This window comes from Schistocerca piceifrons, chromosome 2 (genome assembly GCF_021461385.2).
Source record: "Schistocerca piceifrons isolate TAMUIC-IGC-003096 chromosome 2, iqSchPice1.1, whole genome shotgun sequence".
NCBI classification, from domain to species: domain Eukaryota; kingdom Metazoa; phylum Arthropoda; class Insecta; order Orthoptera; family Acrididae; genus Schistocerca; species Schistocerca piceifrons.
In genome coordinates, this window is record NC_060139.1 from 822,316,779 (window position 1) to 822,329,724 (window position 12,946).

Genomic DNA, 12,946 nt, shown 5'->3' on the forward strand with positions numbered 1-12,946 from the left:
GCAGATGTAGTCAAGCTCTTGTAACTCTCCATCTCAGTTCCATTGAAATATTTTATAACTGCAGACGTTTTTCGTCAAATATGACTTTCATTAGTATAGCAGACAATTTCTTGTCCTTTGTAATGACAATTGCTATAAAAGAAAAGATGTCACTTTTCTTCCTACACTTTGACTGATTTCCAGGATTAGAAAGTTTCAAGCCTCTTTTCTGTTAATCGTCATCCCTTTCATCATAGGTATATTTGTCCTCCAACTTATTTTACGCTAATTACGCTATGTCCTGCGCAAGACTTTCCTTTTCTTAACTTTCAACCAGAATGACATCATTTGCTAACTTGACGATCCGTATTTGTTCCTTTTATCTTATTTCCTTCAGGAATTAGATGGTAATTGTTTCTTGTCAATCTATATTCTCTCCCCACATATACACCTCTTACTTAACTGATTGTCATTCATTCTAGTTAAACTACTTTCCATATTTGCCAGCACTTCTGCATTTCACCATTTACATGAAATTTTACTGCTCTAGCTTTATAATATATCTTCATTCTTCTGTCCCTTTTCTAGATCACATCTTTTCTCTTTTCTGGCTGAATAAAAATCTTCCCCTTGAATAACTTCTCATATTTGTCACAGTTTCGTGTACATATAAGTTAACGAAGTGTGTCGGTAAGCTGCAACCCTGCTTTATATCCCTCTTAAAATGATACTATCATTTCTAATCTCCTTATTAGTGTCCCTTTATTGTTGTTCTTTGGATTACTCGCCTATTTCACTACTTTTCCCTTTGTTTCATGATTTACGACATGTTGTTGCACGTTTGCCAAAATTCTACGTCCAAAACAGTAATAAAGACTTATTTAAATACTTTTTATTTGTATTATTCTTGGGAGTAGTATGATTTTTCCTGAAGCTATACTGGTCATTCAAATTCTTGTCAACGAAATCAATAATCTGCACCTTTCAGCTCAAGGAGAAACAGTAAAACCCGTGACTGTGTGGAGGCAGAGTTGGTACGCCCGCACTATGCGGGGATCTCCCGGCGCCGACGCGTAACTCAGCGATGGCTATCGCGGTGCAGGCCTGCCAACCCGCCCTCCGCCGCTCAATTTATGTGCCCGACCCTGCCGCCCGCTTTTACAGCTGACCACTCTCAATACGTGCAAGAAAACAACGCCCTGAGCTTAGTTAGATGCATTTACGCCGCTGCATATTTCAGCACGCTATCGCTAGAAGAAACGGAAAGCACCTGTTTATTTATTTTAGGGCGCATATCTTCTTTTCTTCTTTATTTCACTGTGTACACTACAAGGTAATCCGCAAGCCAGAAGAGTATTAATATTAATGAACACTAGTGCATCCCTGCGGACTCTCCATCTCAGTCTCTCCCTTTTTCGCTCGCTCCTTCACTCTGTGAAACTGGTGCAGCCAGACTTGTTAAACCAGCTATAAAACGTTAGGCAGTAATTTAAAATTTCGCCTGAAGCGCAGAACCGGCGCACGTCCTTTTACTGTTCGACGTTTAAATGTGCGGCATGTTGGTGGTGCCGAACTGGATAAGGGAATGCACCACACCCTCTTCTGTTTTACGAACCAGTATAAAGCCACGAGTGCAGCTGCTATCTTCCAAGTAAAATGGAACTACAGTATTTCTCAAAGTCATTCTTTAGTTGTTACTGTGCATTCACGTAGATTACATTGTTCGCTTACGCAAACATCGCCAGCCAGCCTCTGCGACCTCAGAGCAGTGTAACTGCCTCGCGACCCAGAGGTCGTTCGTTCGAGTTACATCTGGGACATTGTCATGGATTTTAAATGTATGATGGTTATTTAGGTTACCTGTATATTAGACGTAGGAGAGCTGAACGTAGGGTGACGATGAAAATACGTTACACAAGCTGCGACATTGTCGCGAATAAAACAGTAACCCGTATATACAATAAGTTTCCTTTAATTTACGTCTATGGTCACAAACTTTTTGTTAACAGATTACCGGCAGCTTGTTTTGAACAGTAGTGCTACTGACAACATGACTCGTTCATATGATGTTATTTATATATATTTGACGATTCTGGTGCTGATTCTGCATTTACCATGTGACTATGCCACTATGGCTGCAGTACATTAGTACTTAGTTTTTATAAAACAGATCTGATGATGGTCATTATAGACCGAATCAGCAATCTGTTAACAAAATGTTTGTGACCATAGACGTAAATTAAAGGAAACTTACTGAAAATAGATTTGACTATCGACAACCGAAACAATTAGGGGTGGGGGTTGGAGAGGAGAGGATATCACGACAGCAGTTTTTCCGGATACCTGATCATTTACGAACCCATACTGTACCAGTGTTTAGAGAAATGTGAAACAAAGGAACACAGAATTAAACCCAAAATTATACACCTGTGTTTATAAATAACAAAGAGAGCGGTCTGCAAAATCTAGTGTGAAAAATTAAAAATGACAATAAAATGAGGCTTACAATTTTGTGAAACAAGAGATTCGTGCTTTGTTTGCGTTAAAACCAGGCGTTTTAAAACCAGTCATTGACGTTTCAGTCATAGCAACTGTGGATCTGGTTGAGTTTTCTTTCAGTATAAATCAATTTCATCACAGCAGACATTTGTTTTCCTTTATTTTTATTTTTCGTAGCCCTCCTTGTCCTTTTTTTTATTAAATGTCCTGCCATTTCAGAATTAGTTAACACATTATCACTCTGGATGTTCGGATTCCTAATCCATATACAGAAGCCCTTTGATTCTTGCTCATCGCAAGAGCCGTGCCACAAATCAAGAGACCATTTATTGACTGAATTGGGTACGTAACAGCATGAAACGCGTTTAAACTACAGTGTCTACATCCTGGTTTTCCGATATTTTCATCATTTTTATGCGCAGGTCCCCCCCTCACTGTGACGTACGTCAAATTTAATGTCCAGTATTGTTGTATCTGCCCCTCCGTATCTACTGGCTGGACATGAAGCTTTGGTACCTTTCTTCAACTGGACCACCACTTTACGTTTACCTGAATTACTACGAACAACCTATTTACGATTAATCGTCGCGAACTGCACAACAGCAAAACGATATGACACAAGCGAAAGCTCAAACATCAACACAGAACAGAAACAAACTGACCAACGCAGTACAGTGAGGTGGATATTTGCATAATAAATGGGGTCCTTCAAAGTAATTTCACTTAATATCTAGGCGAATGAGTAGAGGTTTTGAATATGTGTTGATTGAAGTACGCAGATACATATTTAGGACTTTGTCTGAACAGTATCATTTAACACCGACACAACAGCCTTCAGATCCATATTTTGTGCAATTACCAACACACATTTTAAGCGGCAACGAATAAGAGCAACATGTAGGACACAGGATAGGGATGGTTGGGAGAAATGCAATCAAATTTTCTGCGGCTCGTGATACTGTACCCTGTCACTATCTGATTACGTATAGCATGGTCTCAAGGAGGTCCTCTTTCATCTTTTTGATGAAATTTAGCTGCCCGGAGTATTTTTAAACTCGTGGAAAGAAGCCTTTTAATCACCGTTTTAAAACCAGGGAACGTCGTACTACCCACAGTAGTTACCGCAATGTCACTCTCACTAGTTGCTTGGAGTGCATAATCAAATGGTGTATAGTGTGGTTATTCGAAACCCAGTCACAGCTGTGTCGTTCCTAGTACAGGTTCTGGAGGTATCACACCAAACTCAATAAGCTGAGCCACCAAAGTGTGGCAGTTTATTAAGCTTTCCTAGGTGGCACTGAATGTTAACCCATGGACCAAGGGTAGCGTCTTTGACTACTAATTAAAACGACCGGGGTATTAGCGTAGCCATGCTTTAATTTTTAATAATAATCATCAGCAATGGCAATCAGCATAAAAATTTGCCTTCGTCCTGGCAACGGCTTTGCAAAAGAGGGCGGAGGAGCCGACGGAGATTGAGTGCACACTCCTCCACTTGGGTGGGGAAAGTGCCTCTAAAATGCGGGAGAATCAGCAACGATCAACGGAAACGGGAGGCAACGGAAACCACTGCATTGAAGACACATAAGGTGTATCAATGGGACATATGACCTGGAAGTATAAAAGTATCATCATGATCTCTTATTTCTGGATTAGTTGACCAATCCGGAAGGGGTTTGCCAGGGGAGAGACCATATGAAGAAAATGGAATAACCAACGAAAGGGTAATACAAGTCGGAGGATAGAATATCATAAGTTTGAACGTAATAGGGAATCTAGAAACCCTGAAAAGATAAATGCAAAGGTTCAGTCCACATGTAGTAGAGGTCAGTAATGCTATATGGAAAGAAGACAAGGATCTAATGTCAGTACAGGATTACATCAAATGCAGGAGAAAATAATATAACGGGAGTAAGATTCGTTATCAATAAGAAGAAACTGAGTTATCGTGAACGGTTCAGTGACAGGGTTATTCTCATCAGAATCGACAGCAAACCAACGCCGACATCAATTTTTCAGGTACATATGCCGATGTCACAAACAGAAGTTGAAGAGTTAAAGTATATGAGGATATTCAATGGCTAATGCAGTATGTAAAGAGAGATTTTAAAGGCACATTTGCAGTATGGGCATAGATATACAGCAGAAACGTAAATATAAGTTCAGAATATTAATAAAGAATTACATAAGATATTAATTAGTATATGCGGTTGTAACGATTGTGGCGTCCAACCGCTGAAACATTAGAATAATTACGCAGTTCAGTTGTCTTGCCTAGAGGACGGCACCTTTTATTATTCAGGAAGCCATCCTGACCGGACGCATATCTGCCATCGCAGCAGATAACTATTTCCCACACCACCATTAATACATATATCGAGAAGCAATCTCTCTAGGCATACTCATAGTTGCACACAGCAACAGAATTTATGTAAGTGTCTGTATGATTAATGTAGTATAATATTTCCTGAATACAGTGTTATCTTTAAATTTTTGTAATGCATTTATGTTACAAGCTATTGTTCCAATTAAATGGCGTCTTGGCACAGTTTTTATAAACTGATCAAGTACTATTACCATTAATTATTATTATTTGCTTGTTCTTCGATGTACTCAAACCAGACAGGAAAATCCACGGCGGGTAAAATCAAACTGGTGACAGTGACGGGACATTTAATTGTACTTACTACATTGTTTTTCTTTGTTGCATGGTTAATGAGATCGAATCTGATGAACCATTGCCATTGAATGCATGTAAAGACCAAGAAAAAGACGAACCATTGAAATTGATGATGAAACCTGGAATCTGCACTGCGTACTTGGATCCAAGGCAAGACATCGTATTTTTTTAGATTAGCATGCTAGCCCAAGCGCTTCCATTAATTGTAGCTTGCTTCTCAACTTTGTGAAACTTTTCTGTAACCATAGCAGTCATTTTTGCGCAAGATCACATATTCCAAATTATTTTTATTATGCCGTTTCTTACATCAATACAGTCATACCAATCCACAAAATGGCTGAATTGTGTCATGTCCAACAGAAAATGGCAACCAGCCATTAATGTTAATTTTTTCCACCATTAATTGTAATTCTTGCTCAGTTGAGACAACATTGTTGCTACACGAAATTAATTGCATGAATTCATTCTGAAACGTGTTTAAAAATTTTTATTGCAATATAAATTTCATTTAGCATGGTGATAACGCGTAAACAATTAGCAAAAATAGAACCATTCGAGGACCAAGAATTAGATAGCCGTTTCCTGCTGATCGAAGCCACCTCTACTTTCACAAAAGGCTGTAGATCAAAGAGAAAACATAAAATCGGGCACCCGCCAAACATCAAAACAATAAAATTACAGTAGCTACAGCATTTAATACTCAAGTATAATCTCAAGAAAGCAGTACAAGTGAATACCATAACTTCATAAGGCTGCGCTTAACGGTGCATCCACAAACGCTCATTCAACGGCCAAGCCGCGTAGACTAGGGCCGCACCATCTGTTATAACCACCATACCACACACAAGCAATGGACTTGCCGGCGTAGGACAACGGACAGCCCAGCCAGGACTCCCACACAAACGCCGAGCCAGATCAGCAACAAACCAAATTACTGTTGAACTCTATGACATACACACATCACCAATTAGTTTCTATGCGGCTGGTAATAAGGATTATTCACTGCATAGATGAACGTATGACCAAGTGACTCACCATAATCTGCATATACATAAGGGATAGCCTAAAAGAATTTACTAGCAAGAAAGGAGCCTGCAAGTATATACATGTGTATATAGCCCAGAAAATAAGGAGAAAACTATTTTGAACTGTTGTTGTTATAAGTAAGTGATAATTCACGTACACTCTTTTTGGAACTATCAGTGAGAGTAACAATAAATATGCACAAGTAACTTTTAGGCCGTAGGGACGATTTAAAGCTCCTTGGAACAAGTGCAGAAAAAGAACTGTGTGGCTCACAATGATTAAAACAAATTTCTGATCACAGCTCAACTAAAATTAGGCTAGCGTATAGTATAAAATATTCCCCTAAAGTAAGATGGGGTACAGACTACGGTTTGATAACTGGTAACAACTTATGTCTCAAACTCTACAAAAGTAACTTAGCATTACGACTGACAGGTGGAGGAAGTTCCCGATCACCGAAGCAACAACCCTAATGCAAAACATAACTAGTGAGCTTAATTGCTAATTGATTTCAAACAGTCAGAAGTGCCAAAGCCGGCGCCAACAGCGAGCCCTCGAGGCCGAAAACAGTCAGCATCCCGAGTTACAGCTTTACGTCCATGGTTGATAACAGAAGAAGACCACTTCGAGTTGAGTTAGTAATCCCAGCCGAGTCGTGCAGAACTGCGTGTCCTGCAGCATAAGACGGCCAACTAACGCCACACAGCCACAACTCGGTCCGGAAAGCCAGCACGTTTCCACGTGTGGTACTCAGCGGTCGCCAACTCGGTACACAGTTTGAACGATCACTGCCATAAACACGCTCACTGTCCACCATCCACTAGAGATGGGCAAAACTGTTCTTTTCAGAGACTGGATCATAACTGGTCATTCACTGGAATGTTCTAGCTCTTTCACATGAGTCTGAACTCACCATTCACTTACAAAAATAAGTAAAAGGAAGGTCACTAAACCTGTATTTTTATCTGATTTGATCCTATTTTGAAAGAACATATAAAGAGGTGTAATAATTTTCTGTTAAGTCCCTAATAATTTTCAGATACAAATTTTGTCTGCAGCAAAACTTCGTGCTTCATCTGACGATGCTGTCGAAAAATCCTTCAGCTCAGTATTTACTGTACAGGAGGAGTCGCAGTCCAAATGATCAAGCTTATTGTTGATACACTACTACTCATAATAACTTCTGCTCCTAGACCTTGAAGGTCTTGCCTGTACAACACAGCAAAAACACTAGTTCCCACCAGAAAAGAAGCACTAGAGATCCGATTGGTCAGATGAATAGTTCCGTACATTCTGTCTTACAGGAAAGTGAATGTAGACATTACAAAAGAACTGAGAGTGAAAAACTGAAATGAGTCGATTAAAGAAAATACAAACAGCTGGAAGGATTGTGTCACAAGAATGGAAGACGACAGTTTACCAAAATTGGTGATAATTATTACCCAGTAGGGAGAAGATATTTAGGAAGACCGAGGAAAATCAACAGTTTCAACCAAGAGGGCGTAACAGGCAAATGCTTAATACATGCAGAGAGAAGATGAAGAGATATATTAAATACATCATAATTTTTTTCTAAGAAACTGTGATTTTCATGAGTTTTGTATTTATGTATAAAACTCTAGTCTAATGTAAGAGAGCTCTTGAAGGCATTAATCTGTTCAGTTTAACCCTTGCAAGATGTCTGGGGTCATTTTAGACCCCAAGGCCAGTTTAGCTATAAATAAATAGTTTTAATGTAGGTGTAGGCTACCCATCCTCCACATATGCTCTTCACAGACATTTTATTGTAGCAGAGGAAAACATTTATGATTATATTACAGTTTGTAGTACAACAATTTGAAATTTGTGCAGTGCGGTCAGAAAATACCCCAAGTACACAAAATGTGATTTTCAGTGTTATATATAAGTCTTGTTATGAAAATAAATCTTTGCAATAACGCACCTTATAAATCGACATTCATTTGTACATTATTGTAAACAATGAATAGAAAATACATTCATGTGCATAGTTCGACAAATTCACAGTTTGGAATTGAGTTTTGTGGATGGAAGACGTGGTGTTATAGTTTAGTCGTCATGGGTGGTGGTACACGTTTTGCAAGGGGCTACAGTCTCGAGCAGGCTTTGGCACATTTACAGAAGAGTGATAGTGATAATGAATCAATATTTGGAAACGAGGATGACAGTGATGTTGATGGAGATATGATAGAGGAAGATATGCAGGTCGGAGATGAAGTGGATATGAGTGACTGTGAAGAAGATGATAATGGTATTCAGATAACGAGTGCATCCACTTTTGAGTCTAGGTGTTGGATAGGTAACATATAACACAGTACCACATGATGTATGCAAACAGATTTCAAGGAATGTAATACGCGAAACTGCACATATTCCACGTCACCTTAGACCACAATTACAGACAAGGGCGGACAGTTTCAGACTCTTTATCACCAGTCACACGCAGAGTGTAATAGTAATGCATACCAATAATCATGCAAAAGATATCAAATTTCTGTACCCAAATCTTGAACGTTAGATTTAACTTTATTCTACAGAGCTGTAGGCATTCTTTGGTCTATTAATAATAGCTGGCTTGCATAAGGCATGTGGGAAGCCTTTTGAGTGAATTTTGGTCATAAGAATATGGCTTACTTACTTTTCGAGACAAAATGAGCTTTCCAAGGTTTCGTGATATTTTGATGTGCCTCCGTTTCAATGAATAAACTTAGAAGGGAAGAAAGGAAAGCTGCTTCTGGACCAAAAGCTGAATCTATAAATGCTGTGTTTGAAACGTTCGTTGATGCATGCACTCCGTCTTACGTTCCTGGACCTGATGAGTATGTGTACTTTCAGGTGATGCTGTCGATTCAAGGTGTACACTCCTTCGAAACCTGGAAAGTATGGGATAAAAGTGTGGGCTGCTATAGATTGTGAGACCAACTACGTCATAAATGCACAAATATATGCGGGGTAATCTGCTGACGGAAGGGAAATAAATCAAGGGTAGCGAGTGGTACATGATTTAGTGATCACCTGAATGGAAGTGGTAGGAACATTACCACTGATAACTTTTTTACAAGTTTTCGTTTAGAACATGAACTTCTTGCTAGGAAATTGACACTTGTGGGAACTCTTTGGACCAACCGAAAAGAGATACCAAAAGCAATGTTGCCATAAGAGCAGAGACGTCCATTACCGGCCACGTTTGGAAATGCACAGAACACTGTTTTAGCTTAGTATGTTCCTACACAAAATAAATCAGTCATTTTCTTGCATACTCTACACAACCGGACATTTGATGTATGTGAGCATGAGCACAGAAAACCTGAAATAATAATGTTCTACGACTCAACAAAGTCAGGAGTTGATACAGTTAATAAGATGGCTAGACATTATTCAGTGAAATGTGGAACAAGAAGGTGACCACTTGCTGTATTTTTTGATGTACTAGATTTAGGTTGTGTCAATGCTTAGGTTCTGTATTGTAAATTTTTACATGCTATGAGAAGTAAAAATGCAAGAGGAGAATTTCTTTTAGAACTAGGAAAAGAATTTGTCAAACCTCACATAATCGACGAATCCTGTCGCCCCAGTGCAAAACACAATGCATTCGTTCAGCAATAATATCTTCAGGATTCAAGAATCTTCTAAAGTAAAAACAACACGATAAGCAGGAAGCCGACGTTCCAAATCTGAAAAAAAACACTGTCATTCCTGCCCAAGGTCAAAGGACAAGAAAGTGAATCAACAATGTGATGGGTTTCAAAAGTTTGTCTGTAAAGTTTGTCTGTAAAGAACGTGATTGTTCGTCATGTGAGACAGAGAGCGATAGGAGTGTATTTCTAACAAAATTTCATGTAAGTGATATTATGCATAATATTAATAAACTATGGTATTATTACATAAAGTGTGGGTTATGTTTTTCGGAACTAAACAAATATGTTTTCATATTTCAAACAAATGTAGTTCATTATTACAACTTACCTGTAACGTAATTATATTAAGAAACTATGGAGTTGTGGACATATTTCAAATTTTATCGCCATAAAGTTGCTTGAATCACTTGTGGTCAAAAAGACCCCCCAAACAGGTAGAAATCATTGGGTAACAGAATAGATATTGAATTAAGTAATGAAAGGAGAAAATATAAAATTGCAGTAAATGAAGCAGGTGAAAAGGAATACAAACATCTCAAAAATGAGATCAACATGAAGAGCAAAATGGCTAAGAAGAGATGGCTAGAGGACCTATGTAAGGATGTAGAAGTGTATATCTCTAGGGGTACAATGGATACTGCCCACAGAAAAATTAAAGGGACATTTGGAGGAAAGAGAACCACCTGTATGAATATCAAGAGCCCAGATAGAAAACCAGTCCTAAACAAAGAAAGGAAATAGCTGCTGCTAAATCATTCGGGATGTAAAGTCACGGTCCAAGAAACTCTTCTGTTCCTGGCGTTTCGTATAGGACTGAGCTGGACATCCTCAGAGGCGCTCCTCCACTGAGTCTTGCCGGCGAGAAAGTCCTGAATGAAAAGTAAGAAACAGAAGAGTTTCATGCACTACGACTTTGCATCGCGAAAGGTTTACCAGCAGCTGTGTCATCCGGTCGTGAAAGCCTTCATTCTCTAATCAAAAGAAAGGGAAGCAGAAAGGTGCAAGGAGCATTTAGAGGGTCTATAAAGGGCGCTGTACCTGAGGGTAATAATATGGAAATGGAAGAGGATGTAGATGAAGATGAAATGGGAGATATGATACTGCGTGAAGAGTTTGATATAGCACTGAAGGACCCAAGTCGAAGCAAGGCCCCAGGAATAGTCAACGCTCCAAAAGAACTACTGATAGCCTTGGGGGAGCCAGCCATAAGAAAACTCATCCATCTGGTGAACAAGATGTATGAAACAGGCTAAATACCTTTAGACTTCAAGAAGAATATAATAATTCCAATCCCGCAGGTGCTGATAGGTGTGAAAACTACCGAATTATCAGTTTAATAAGTCATGGTTGCAGAATACTAACACGAATTCTTCACAGACGAATGGAAAAACTGGTAGAAGCCGACCTCGAGGAAGATCAGTTTGGATTCTGTAGAAATATTGGAATACGCGACGCAATACTGACCGTATGACTAATCTTAAAAGATAGGTTAAGGAGAGACAAACCTACATTTCAAGCATTTTTAGACTTAGAGATAGCTTTTGACAATGTTGACTGGAATACTCTCTTTCAAATTATGAAGGTGGCAGGGGTAAAATACAGGGAGCGGAAGGCTACTTACAATTTGTACAGAAACCAGATGGCCGTTATAAGAGTCGAGGGGCATGAAAGGCAAGCAGTGGTTGGAAAGGGAGTGAAACAGAGATGTAGCGTGTCCCGATGTTATTCATTCTGTATTTTGAGCAAGCAGTAAAGGAAACAAAAGAAAAATTTGGAGAAGTAATAAAATCTTTGAGGTTTTCCTACGACATTGTAATTCTGTCAGAGACAGCAAAGGACCTGGAAGAGCAGCTGAATGGAAGGAACAGTATCTTGAAAGTTTGATATAACATGAACATCAACAAAAGCAAAAAGACGATAATGGAATATAGTCGAATCAAATCAGGTGATGTTGAGGGAATTAGATTAGGAAATGATACATTTAAAGTAGTAAATGAGTCTTGATATTTTGGGAGCAAAATAACTGAGGATGGTAGTAGAAGAGAGGATGTAAAATGTAGACTGGCTATTGCAAGGAAATCGTTTCTGAAAAAGATAAATTTGTTAACATCGAGTATAGATTTAAGTGTAAAGAAGTCTTTCCTGAATGTATTTGTACGTAGTGTAGTCATATATGGAAGTGAAACAAGGAAGATAAACAGTGTAGATAAGACGAGCACAGAAGCTTTTAAAATGTGGTTCTACAGAAGAATGCTGTAGATTAGATAGATCACGTAACTAATGAGGAGGTATTGAATAGAATTAGGGAGAAGAGAAATTTGTGACACATCTTGACTAGAAGAGGGGATCGGTTGGTGGGACACGTTCTGAGGTATCATGGGATTACCAATTTAGGATTGGAGGGAAGCGTGGAGGATAAAAATTGTAGAGGGAGACCAAGAGATGAGTACACTAGGCAGATTCAGAACGATGTAGGTTGCAGTAGTCATTCGGAGATGACGAGGCTTGCACAGGATAGAGTGACATGGAAAGCTGCATCAAACTAGTGTATGGACTGAAGATCACAAAAACATTATACTTTCTCTACGAAAATAGCTTTATTAAAATACAAAAAGAGGAATTTACTAATACGTCATTATACAATCCCCTATCATATTTACCTGATGAAATCAAATTAAACATCTTCCACTAATTCCAAATGTCCAGAACAGTTAGATATTCATGGTCAATTTAACTCACAAGTAGAGTTAACGGTTATATATCTTGTTAACCATTTACTGTAAAAATCACAGACGGAACTCACTGTATCTATATCGATTAAGTGAATACTCCTACAACAATATTCATTCACTCCACACGGCGAGTACTACTGATCCAGTGTGACTAATACTGATACAACCAGCAATAGATAACAACATGTCCTCTGTGCTGAAAATATCAAGTCAGCCAGGCTTTCCTAAGATGAGGCTCGCCAAGAAAATCTGATCTACGATTAACTTAATACCATATGAAATCATTTACCAAACAAATGTAGAGTGATACCATTACTTTTGATAGTGAATTAAGTTTTTAGATAGTCATTGGCTCTTCTTCTTTTGACCGGCTG